General features: G+C 38.0%; 1 non-coding gene across 1 annotated transcript; it reads left to right on the forward strand.

Annotated features, from left to right (window-relative positions):
* Positions 1 to 2159: 2159 nt before the first annotated feature.
* LOC119041996 (U6 spliceosomal RNA) lies at positions 2160 to 2265 on the forward strand. The gene has a single exon (XR_005081141.1). It is a non-coding gene; the product is annotated as a U6 spliceosomal RNA (small nuclear RNA).
* Positions 2266 to 10009: the final 7744 nt, after the last annotated feature.

Raw genomic sequence — 10009 nt, forward strand, 5'->3', positions numbered from 1 at the left:
ACAGTAGATAAAAAATTGATTGGGGAGCAAGATTAGTATGGGAAATATAGAATATAAAGAACTTGAGACACATGGTCATAAACTAAAGGGGGGGTAATTGTGGGGACGGGGGGGTAGGGTGGAGGGGAATGAAGGGGGAAATAGAACAATTGTAATGGCATAATCAATAAAAATAAATTAAAACTCAAAAAAATAATTATAGATTTACAATAAGTTGCCCTTCACACAGTCTTCCCTAATGATAATATTGTACATAATAATAGTGCCATATAAAGACCAGAAATTTGACATAGGTACAATGTGTGTGGAAAGTTATTTTATTGCAGGTATAAATTTGTGGAATTACCACCACAATCAAGATATGAAACAATTCCATCACCAAAAAATTCACCCTGGTGCACTCCTTTATAGTCACACCTACCCCACACCCCATCCCCACCATCCCTAACCTCTAGTAACTATTAATTTGTTCTCTATCTGTATAATTTTGTACTTTAAATAGTACAATTTCCTTAAGAAGTCAATTGACCTCTAATTTTTACAGACTCTGAGGCTTGAATTAGACGATTCTCCAGCCCAATCTCCTGTCCTATGCCCAAATTTCCTCAACAATATCTCTTCAAAGTGTCCATCTAGCCCCTACCACAAACTAGAACCTTATCCAGGATTTTGGGAGTACTAAGCTATTTGATACAAAAATTTTAGACCAAGGACATTGTTTCCTTCCATATACTTATTCAATAATTAGCAAAACTTTTATCTTTAAATTAAATGTTACAAAATGTCCTCTTGTGTACTGATTTTCCCATCATACCCTGTTCTATCCAAAAAAAATCATCTCCGTTTCGTATGCCTCTTACCTAGTGAGACATGATATGCACGAAACCTGGAAAGCTCACAGAAAATTTCAGAAATTCTTTCCTTAACTGTAGATTAAATATTTGGCATTCAACAATTGAGCCTTTCAAATGTAAGTAGCTCATGCATGGAATTTATTTCCTGGGCTGATTGTGAGTGTATTATCTACATATCTACAGTGGTCATTCCTTGAGATAATCTGAACTGGAGCCCAACTTTCAGGACTCCCTTGTGGAAAGAGAGCTTTACAGGGCATTCTAGCCTATAACATCTAGCCCATACCATCTATAAGTCATGGCAAGACAACGGGGGCTAACAGAAGTGAAGCCATGGAGGTTCCATGGCTAGGATTAATTTGGAACCCCATCTTCCTCTTCCCTGGACTCTTCTGAAATCTTTCTATTGTGTATGAGCTTAACTTGCTCTTTATCTCACAAAGAACACTGTACTCTCAATTTGATAGCAGCACATACACAAATCCAGACTCAGACATCTTAGGATGTGCCCTTTAGAAGAAATGACTTGAAACTAAAGCTTACCTCTACAGCCAGACCCAAAAGTAGAGGTGAGGTGTGTATCTTACTTCAGGCCAAGAAACACTGCACTCCAGTGAATGCCTTCTTCCTTCTTGAAGCCTGGGCAATAGTGCCCCAGCTCCCTACTTTCTGAATACAGAGTCCCTCCTTCCAGAACACTCATCACTTCTCCATATATGAGGAGAAGGTGAGGAGCCATGATGGACTGAAGGAGAGAATGCACATAGCTATGTGCCCCACTCCAAATCCCATTGCTCTGGGTCCACATCACAGGCCAAAGGCCTTTAATATGCATGATGAATGCAGCTACTCATGTCTCAACATTTTCCCCCTCACCAAATAACCCAAGTGTAATTTGTAATTTCCAAAGTGAAGAGATATTTTCAATTGATTTAATAACCCTGACACATTCTCAGCTGCCTTGATTTTATTTTAGGGGATAATTGCATGGCTACTCTTGTGCTGTCTTTTTCTTTAACCTACGGTAAGTGGAAAGAAAACAGGGTCAGGTTATGATCTGGATGTCAAATTTTGCCCTGCCTCTTCCTCACTGAGAGGCCTTCTTGTATATGACAAGTAACTTCAATTTTCGGAGCCCCAGTTTCCTCATTTGGAAAAGAGCGATAAATAATAATTGCCCTCCTCATCTTCCAAAAGTTAGCTAAACAAATCTTAGAAAAGTCATTGTAAAAGTTTCAGAAGTAAAATATACTGATTAAAATATTCAAATACAGTATTAAAAATACTATTTAAAATTTTTTGTCAGTGCTTATTTTGGCAGCACATATACTAAAATAGAATGATACAAAGAAGATTAGCATGGCCCTTGTGCAAGGATGACATGCAAATCTGTGAAGTGTTCCATATTTTTTCAATTAATATTTGGCAATGGAGGCAAGAGCATGCAATGTAGTAAAGACAGTCTCCTCAACAAAGGAACACAAATAGAGGACTCATGGGCACGAACAATGGGGGGACTGACTGTGGGGGTGGGGGAGCTGGATAGAGGTCAGCAATGGAGAAAAATGTAGGCCACCTATAACTGAACAATAATAAATTTTAAAACTAAAAATAAATGGTGTTGAGAGTACTAGACTGGTCCATGACAAAAAAAGAAGAAGAAGAATCTAGACCACCTTCTTGCACCATACACCAGAATAAAATCAAACTGAACAATAAACTTAAATATAAATCATGATACCATAAAAATTCTAGAGAAAAACATATGCAGGAAAATTTCAAATATCTCACGTAACAATGTTTTTGCTGGTATATCTCCTAGAGCAAATGAAATAAAGGAAAATATAAACAAATGGGACTACATAAAATTAAAATGCTTCTGCACAGCTAAAAAAACTGTATCAAAATGAAAAGGGAACTGAGTGGGAGAACATATTTATCAATGATACCTCGGACATGGGTTTGATCTCCAAACTATAAAAAAAACTTATAAGACTCAACATCAGGAAGACAATCCAATTTAAAAAATGGGCAAAGAAACCAAACATGCTTCTCCAAGGAGGACATACAGAGGGCCAGAGACATATGAAAGGATGCTCGGCATCACTAGCCATAAGAGAGATGCAAATTAAAACCATAATGAGATACCACTTCACACCAGCCAAAATGTCCATCATCAATGAATCAGCAAACAACAAGTGCTGGTGAGGATGTGGAGAAAAGGTAAACCTAGTCCACCGTTGGTGGGAATGCAGACTAGTGCAGCCACTGTAGAAAACAATGTGGAATTTCCTCAAAAAAATTAAAAATGGAACTGCCTTTTGACCCATTAATTCTGCTGCTGGGAATATATCCTAAGAATTCCGAAACAGCAACTCAAAAGAATTTTGCATCATTATGTTCATAGCATAGTGTTTACAATAGCCAAGAATTAGAAATAGCCCAAGTGCCCATCAGTAGATGAGTGGATTAAAAAACTGTAATACACTTACACAATGGAATACTATGCAGCAGAAAGAAAGAACTCCTAGCTTTAGTTCCTAACGGCATGGATGGAACTGAAGACCATTATGCTAAGTGAAATAAGCCAGTTGGTGAAAGACAAATACCATATGATCTCACTTGTAAGAGGAATCTAATGAACAAAATAAACTAAAGAGTAAAGTAGAACCAGAGACATAGAATCATGTAATGGACTGACAGCTGTAAGAGGGGAGGGGAAGGTGGGGACTAACTGAAACAAGGTGAAGGGATTAGTCAAAGAACATACATAAGGACCCGTGGACATGGACAATGGTTTGGAGACTGACTATGGAAGTGAGGGGTAGGCTGGGTGGAGGAGAGCAAAGTGGGAAAAATGGGACAACTGTAACATCATAAAAATATTTTTAAAAAATTAAAATATTAATATTTAGGAAAACATTCTTAAAGTAGCTTAAAATGTTATCTATTTTACCTTAGGTGGCTTTTCGGGCCTATTTGAGTCAATTCTTAGTATCCGTTATATTTACTATCATGAGGGCAATGTTGGTCATAAAATATCATGAAATCTGTGTTAAACAAAAATAAACTTCTACAGCTCAAAGCTTTTTTTCCCTCATTTTTTATTTAGTTATTTTTAAGTACAGTTTTTTGTCTATTTCTCCCATCCAAGCCCCCCCCCGTACCGCGCTCCCCACTTCCCCCCACCCCCCAGCCCTCGTCCCTGCATCCCTCACATTTGTTCCCCCAAATCCCTCCCCCTTCCCCCTTAAACTTTCTTCCCTCTCCCCTCTAGTCACTGTCCCCTTGTTCTCTATTTCAGTGTCTTTATTTTTTTTCTGCTTGCTTGTTTGTTTTGTTGTTTAGCTTCCTGTTAAAGGTGAGATCATATGGTATTTGTCTTTCAACACCTGGCCTATTTCACTCAGCATAATGCTTTCCAGTTCCATCCATGTTGTTGCAAAGGGTAGTAGCTCCTTCTTTCTCTCTGCAGCATAGAATTCCATTGTGTATATGTACCACATTTTTTTGGCATAATCAATAAAATATATTTTAAAAATTACAAATGGAAAAATACAATAAAGATTAAATTTAAAAAATTAAAATTACATGGGATGTATTACAAAATTGCAAACTTGAAGCCTATATAATTTTATTAACCAATATCACCCCAATAAATTTAATAAAAAGTTTTAAAATGTTGAGCAAAGGAATTGAAAAAGTAAAATAAAAATAAATAAAAGATTACATGGAATAGGAAAAACATTATTCTAGGCCTCTAGGATTACTTGAACTCTGCCCATTGAATTTTCTTATGCAAAACTTGCGAATTTTATCCTTGGAATGACTTTTTATTTTCTTTTTTTTATAATTAATTTTATTTAGTTATTTTTCAAGTACAGCTTTTTGTCTATTTTTCCCATTCCAGCCTCCCCTGCCCCTTGCTCCCCACCTCCCTCCCCTTTCCACCCCCCTTAGTTCTCGTCCCTGTGTCCTTCCTATTTGTTCCTCCAAATCCCTCCCCCTTTTCCCCTTAACTTCCCTTCCTTCTCCCCTCTGGTCACTATCCCCTTGTTCTCTATTTCATTGTCTTTGTTTTTTTTCTGCTTGCTTCTTTGTTTTGTTGTTTAGCTTCCTGTTAAAGGTGAGATCATATGGTATTTGTCTTTCAGCACCTGGCCTATTTCACTCAACATAATGCTTTCCAGTTCCATCCATGTTGTTGCAAAAGGTAGTAGCTCCTTCTTTCTCTCTGCAGCATAGAATTCCATTGTGTATATGTACCACAATTTTCGGATCCATACATTTACTGATGGGCACCTAGGTTGCTTCCAACTCTTGGCTATTGTAAATTGTGCTGCTATGAACATTGTGGTGCATAGGTTCTTTGATATTGATGTTTTAGGATTCTTAGGATATAATCCCAGCAGTGGAATTGCTGGGTCAAAAGGCAGGTCGATTTTTATTTTTCTGAGAAAATTCCATACTGTTTTCCATAATGGTTGTACCAGTCTGCACTCCCACCAACAGTGAACTAAGGACCCCTTTTCCCCACAACCCCTCCAACATTTGTTGTTTGTTGCTTTGTTTATGATAGCCATCCTGACTGGTGTAAAGTGGTATCTCATTGTGGTTTTAATTTGCATCTCTCTGATAGCTAACAATATTGAGCATCTCTTCATGTGACTCTGGATGTTCTGTATGTCCTCCTTGGAGAAGTGTCTGTTCAAGTCCTTTTCCCATTTTTTAATTGGGTTAGATGTCTTCTTAGAGTGGAGTCGTGTAAGTTCTTTGTATATTTTGGAGATTAAACCTTTGTCTGAGGTATCATTGGCAAATATGTTTTCCCATACAGTTGGTTGTCTTGCTAATTTAATACTGTTTTCCTTAGCCACGCAGAAGCTTTTTATTTTGATGAGATCCCATTTGTTTATTCTTTCCTTTACATTCCTTGCTCTAGGGGACATATCAGTAAAGAAGTTGCTGCGTGAAATATCTGAGATTTTCTTGCCAATGTTCTCCTCTAGGACTTTAATGGTGTCACGACTTACATTTAAGTCTTTTATTCACCTTGAATTTATTTTGGTGTATGGTGTAAGTCTGTGCTCAAGTTTCATTTTTTTTGCATGTAGCTCTCCAGTTCTCCCAACACCATTTGTTGAAGAGGCTATCTTTACTCCATTTTATGTTACTGCCCCCTTTGTCGAATATTAATTGACTGTAGAGAGTTGGGTTTATTTCTGTTCCATTGGTCTATGTGCCTGTTGTTATGCCAGTGCCAGGCTGTTTTGATTACAGTGGCTTTGTAATACAGTTTGATATCAGGTATTGTGATCCCTCCTACTTTGTTCTTCTTTCTCAAAAGAGCAGCTGCTATTCGGGCTCGTTTATGGTTCCATATAAATTTTCGAAGTGTTTGTTCTATGTCTGTGAAATATGCCATTGGTACTTTAATAGGTATTGCATTGAATCTGTATATTGCTTTGGGTAGTATGGACATTATGATGATATTAATTCTTCCAATCCATGAACACGGTATATGTTTCCATTTGTTTGTGTCTTCCCTGATTTCTTTCTTCAGTGCTGTGTAGTTTTCTGCATACAGGTCTTTTACCTCTTTGGTTAGGTTTATTCCCAGATATTTTATTTTTCTTTTTGCTATATCGAATGGGATTTTTTCCTTGATTTCTGCTTCTGTTGATTCATTGTTAGTATACAAAAATGCCTTTGATTTCTGGATATTGACTTTGTATCCTGCTCTTTTGCCAAATTCATTAATTAGTTCGAGCAGTTTTTTAGTAGAGTCTATAGGATTTTCCATGTACACTATCATGTCATCTGCAAACAGTGACAGTTTTGTTTCCTCCTTTCTTATTTGAATGCCTTTTATTTCCTTTTCTTGCCTAATCGCTGTGGCCAAAACTTCCAAAACTATATTGAATAGAAGTGGTGAAAGTGGACATCCTTGTCTTGTTCCTGATCTTAGTGGAAAAGCTTTTAATATTTGCCCATTGAGTATGATGTTGGCTGTAGGTCTCTCATATATGGCCTTTATTATATTGAGGAATGCTCCCTCTATTCCCACTTTGCTGAGTATTTTTATCATAAATGGGTGTTGTACCTTATCAAAAGCTTTTTCCCCATATATTGATATGATCATGTGGTTTTAGCTCAAACCTTTTTTAATGGAAGGTTTTATGGAGCCAAATGCTATCCAGAAAAGAACTAGGTCCTGGGACATTTAGTCTAAGCCACCAGCAGCATGGTCAGATGGAAAAGACAACATGTCCGCTGTCCTGAATTTGCAGCCTGTTTTATACATTATGTTTTGGGAAAGAAAGATGTAAATCGTTTTGAAAGAATTTACATTGGCTACAGATATGGAAGACAGGAAAAGGTGAAGCAGGGGCAGCTCTGTGGGAGGTGCATAGTCCTTAAGGAAGAAATATTTACTGCTTTTTATTGGTTACAGGCCAGTCCTGAAAGTTCATGCATATACGTGATGCAGTGGCATCTAGTGTTTGGCTAATAGATGCCTGGAGGTTGATTCAAAGCTCCAGCAGACATTCAGGAATGTGAGCAGTCTTGTTAGTTGCCCCACAGCTATTTAACTACTTAACTATTTCTGTTTCTTACTCTTCAGCTGCTGTAATTTAGAACATCTCAGAATTTTCCTCTTGTCATCTGTTTATAACGTGAGATAAAAAAAAAGAATGTGGAGTAAAGTGAACCAAATAGTTTTTTATAAGGCAGAGAAGATACACTAGCAATTTGATTTTATGCATAAAGATAATTGGCCTCATTGAGCCAGTATGTTTACTACTTTTAAGTAGGATTACAGCTTCACAACAGCAAGTTGTGTCCAGGCCACCTGACTGTAAAGTAGAAAGTGAATCACAACCCCTGTGGCAGACTATCACAGGCCAGTTTGTGTGCCTTTTCAACTGGCCTTTTGTGTGTGTGTGAAGGCAGATTGCCCCGAACTAGATCTCTGGAGCTTCCAGCTGAGAACTTCATTGGGTTCCTGCTAGAGGCTAATTAATTATCAAATTAGCTCATTGCAAAACCAAGTAGCCATGCTGATCCATTAATGTAGGTTCCCAGTATCATTAGGGCAGCAGAGAGAAGGAAATGGTCCAATCTTCTAGGATTAGAGGGAAGAAGTTCCTGAGATCTAAATTAGAAGTTCCTGCTAAACTGGGGATATGCTCCAGGAATTACAATTTTTCTACCTTTCCCTGTAAATACCCCTTTCGAAAAATTATTCAGAAAACAAAAGGGCCTATTGCATTGCCCAGCTGTGCTCAGGCATTTAAAGCTTCCTTCTGAGTTTAAGCAATTCACACTCTAACAGAGCTATAGGCTTAGACCCCCCAGCTGGTTGGAAAGTGAAACAGCAGTCAACTACCTGCCCTCCCTGCCTATCAGTTGTCAAACTGGTCTGATTTTTTATTGCATTTATCAGTCATTTTGGTTTACAGAAGAATATTTTGTTCTGGGAGAGCTTGTGGTTGGCAGTTCGGTTCATATTTGGATCAACAATAACTGTCAAGGGAGTAACTTTGATGACCACTCCAGTTTTGGGTTATTTTTTTTCTGACTGCTCTGAAATGTTTAGTTATCTACATGATACCATAACAAATTCTTGGAAAGCAAAGAGGTCTTTCAGTGGAGCAAGTGATTGCTTGCATGACAGCAGTTTGTTTTTCTTCTTTATTTTTTTCATTGTCGTTCAAGTACAGCTTTCTGCCTTTTACCCCACCCCAGCCCACCCCTCAACCCTCTCCACCTCCTTCCCATTTTTCTGTTATTGTTGTTGTTATTGTCAAGATGACCGGTTGTTTTTGTGTTGGATAAAACCCACTATATCCTTTTGTTTTTTAACTGAGTTGCCCCAAAAGTGAACTGGCTGAGAGATAGTATGCTGCAAATGGTAAAATCATAAACTCTGAAGCCCGACAGATCTAAGTTTATTAGTTACAAGATCTTAGGTCAATAATATCTGAGCTTTAGTTTTCTCATCTATAAATTGGGCATGATAATTTCTGCCTTGATGTGCTATTGCAGGATTGTTAGGAGGTTGTCTCTACTCTGGACCAGGCAGTCAGTGCTTCCTAACTTTTAATGCATATACAGATTGCCTGGGGATCTAGTTAAACTGCTGACCCCAATTCAGTCAGCCTGGGGTGAGGCCAGTCTTCATTGCCAATTAGCTCCCATGCTGCTGGTCCACAGGCTACACTTGGAGTTACAGGGCTCTACATATCAATTGCAAAGTGCCTAGCACAGTTACTGCTTAATACATGGTCACCCCAAAAATAATTCAATCACTCAAAAATTACTGAGAAGGAACCTTTTCCACAAAAGTAATACCCATCTGCTTATAGCTATGTTCCTATAGTCTTTGCAAAATGTCTCTTTGAGACTGGCCATAGTTGGTAATTTCTGAAGGTAGGTGATGGGAGAGTTTCATACTATTCTGTGTGCTTTTGTATTTTTTAACATTTTCCATAATAAACTTTTTAAGTTAAAAAAGAAAACCCTAACAGGATATTTAGGACAGTGAAGGTATTCTGTATGTTACTATAATGGTGGATACATGTCATTATACATTTTTCCAAACCCATAAAATATACAACAAGAGTGAACAGTGAATGTACAATGGACTTTGGGTGATGTGTCAATCTAGGTTCATCCATTGTAACAAATGTACCACTTTGGGATGTGGATAATGATGGAAGCTATGAATGTGTTTCAGGGGGCAGAGAATATATGGGAACTCTCTAGTTTCTGCTCAGTTTTGCTACGAACCCCAAACTGATCTAAGCAATAAAGTTAAAAAACCCACAGCCTTGTCCAGGTTGTTTAGTTGGATGGAGCATTGCCCCACATACCAAACTGTTGCAGGTTGAATTCTCGGTCAGGGCACATGCCTAGATTGTGGATTCAATCCCCAGTTGGGGTGCACGTGGGAAGCAACTGACTGATGTTTCTCTCTCACGTCAATGTCTCTCTCTCTCTTCCTCCCTCTATAGTCAATAAGCATATCCTCAGGTGAGGATTTAAAAAAACCCACAAACAGAAAACACCTGTTTCCTAATAATCTGAAAACAGCAGAAGATACAGGTTACCTAGAACAGTGATCAGCTCCCTAACCTGTTCATTAGGGGAGA

The sequence above is a fragment of the Artibeus jamaicensis genome, unplaced genomic scaffold (assembly GCF_021234435.1).
Source record: "Artibeus jamaicensis isolate MK-2021 breed Jamaican fruit bat unplaced genomic scaffold, CSHL_Jam_final contig_240, whole genome shotgun sequence".
Classification (NCBI taxonomy): domain Eukaryota; kingdom Metazoa; phylum Chordata; class Mammalia; order Chiroptera; family Phyllostomidae; genus Artibeus; species Artibeus jamaicensis.